The sequence below is a fragment of the Nansenia antarctica genome (genome assembly GCF_963989245.1).
Source record: "Nansenia antarctica genome assembly, chromosome: 4".
In the NCBI taxonomy this organism is placed as follows: Eukaryota; Metazoa; Chordata; class Actinopteri; order Argentiniformes; family Microstomatidae; genus Nansenia; species Nansenia antarctica.
Genome location: NC_137689.1, coordinates 74,398,209 through 74,400,708, shown reverse-complemented (window position 1 = coordinate 74,400,708; position 2,500 = coordinate 74,398,209). Strand labels below are relative to the sequence as shown.

Sequence of the window (2,500 nt, the reverse complement as noted above, 5' to 3'; positions counted from 1 at the left end):
ATCCTAACATATACAGTATATATAGTATATACAATATATACAGTATATGAAACAGCCGGGACCAGGGGGAGGTTATTTTAAAAGCAGGTGCAGTGTTCAGAGACTCTATCTAGTATTATACTACAGTTAGTTCCGACCAAGTCATTTGATTGGACAAGAGGCATTCCATGAGTGCCGATATACAGTATAACAGCACTGGGACTTTTAACTATATGTATCACTCCGAAATGACCGTTAATACAAAGTAGCTAGCCTGCAGATGTTTGTGTTCAAGTTACTAGGCAACAGTCCAGTTGCGGAACTATTTTTTGTTGACGGAGCCAAAATAAATGATTAAATAAACAAACAAATCATAATCCGTTGTCGCTTATTACTGTTAACTAATAAATCGCGCTGTAGAACTGTTGTATAAAAGCAATATCACACTCGAGGCCGTGCTGATATTCAGTGTAACACACTCCCTCTCGTGTGATATTGCTTAAATTAGTTTTAAAAGAGGGTAACGAGATGAAGGTGTTGAGTTTTAGTGTCTTTTGCGACTCGTTCCAGAAATGTTTCCTTTAAAACTGTGGTGCCTCTCCCTTTTGTTGCGGCCTATGAGCCCAGGTCATAACAGGGGGGTTTTGTGGCTGATGGCTTTATGAATGAGCTGATACCTGTGGATCTGTCACCTGGGGTGGAGTGATGGCCAGGTGACTTGGGAGTACAGGTCTCAGTGATGAGTGTCGTCAGGCGCACCGGTGACAAAGCGGATGACTGACTGACTGACTGACTGACTGACTGACTGACTGACTGACTGCCTCACTGACTGACTGACTGACTGACTGACTGACTGATTGATTGATTGATAGATGACATCCAGTTTACTGAGAAGGTTTTTGGGGACAATCCTTTAAATTCGATCGCCATAGTCCAGAATGCCTAGAATGGCTATTTGAACCTATAGGTGTGTTTTGCAGAGTGGCTGAAAGACGCTGTAATGCGGTACAGGAAAACAATTCTTGTTCTGACTTTGGTGAGCAGGGTGTTGATGTGGGTTTGAAAGGAGAGTGAACTGTCGAGCCAGAAACCTAGATGTTTTAGTATGTGCTGACAAATTCTAGTTCTGACCCATCCAGTGAGCTAATTTTCGGGGGACAGGTGGCTTGGGGTATAGGGTCCGGTTGAAGACCATGCATGCATTTATTTATTTATTTTTATTTAGGAGAAGGTGGAGGTTGGAGAAGGCATATGTGACACAGTCTGATTATTTGGTCTGAATGGTCTGTGACACATCGCTAGTCAACTAGCACAGCTTGTTTTGTGAGCCTGCTAACAATGTAAAGGAGTGTTCTAGTTAACTAGGTAACAATGTAAAGTAGTGTTCTAGTTAACTAGGTAACAATGTAAAGTAGTGTTCTAGTTAACTAGGTAACAATGTAAAGTAGTGTTCTAGTTAACTAGGTAGCAGTGGGGGATTACTCACCCAATCCGTTGCGTTGTTGCAGTGTTTTGGCTTGACTAGCGAGTTTGTGTTTGTGTGATTCTCAACAACATTGAAACGTAGTTCCGTCTGAACATTTTGATTGGTTGCCGACATGCGGTCACATATTGTAGGCTGTTGATTGAAGCCGTGTTACAGGGAGGTCAGGGCGGTGTTCAGAGAGGGGCCGGATGTGGACAGAATGGTGTCGACAGCATAACAGACGCAGCGATTTATGAACAAGATTTTGAACAGGGTGGGAAGAACCTAGGGTGGAGCCCTGAGGGACACCCGTGGACAGGGCCGGGGGGGGGGGGTCAGACAGCAGCACTCGTGGACAGACAGACAGGCAGCCAGGGGGTCAGACAGCAGCACGCCCTCGGCTCTCACAGCCCGTACGGCGTCCACGTGCCAGAGAAGTAGCTGCTGCGCCCTGCCAGACATTCCTCTGCAGATCCCACGTCTGTCAGTCTCTCCAGCAGGATGCAGCTGGTGGTGGTCCACAGTGTCAAAAGCCACTGCCAGGTCAATAAATAGTAATACAGCTACCCCGAAATAATTTAATTTAATTTTAATAATTTTGCCATTTAGCAGAAAGCGACTTACAATTACGAATTACAGGGACATTCCCCCTGGAGTAACTGAGGGCTAAGTGCCTTACTCAAGGACACACTAGTAGTGGTGTGGCTTCAGGCGGGATTCGAAGTCCAACTCACTATCCACTAGACCACCACTACCCCGAAATAATGCTGGGGTGTCAATGGCGCATGTGATCTGAACACTTTGAGTGAAGCAGAGGCACACACCCGTAGTGGCCAGTTCTAAAGCCAGTCGTGACGTTAGAATTATAAGGTTCTATCTCAATTTTTGTCAAAATTGAGTTTTTTTACATAATCTGATCCATTAGGTGTTTATTAATGCCTGTGTGGTGTTATTTTTTAAAATGTTGACATTTTTGAGTTAGTAATTCATAAAATACAAAGGTTCCATCTCACAAAACATAATGGAATGTAAAAAACTTTGACGCTCAATATCTCT

General features: G+C 44.0%; 1 protein-coding gene across 1 annotated transcript in view; it reads right to left on the bottom strand.

Moving 5' to 3' along the window:
* entpd2b (ectonucleoside triphosphate diphosphohydrolase 2b) overlaps positions 1 to 2,500 on the bottom strand; it is a gene marked incomplete at both ends in the record, with an annotated part of 25,275 nt that overhangs the window by 10,504 nt on the left and 12,271 nt on the right. The window lies entirely within an intron of this gene.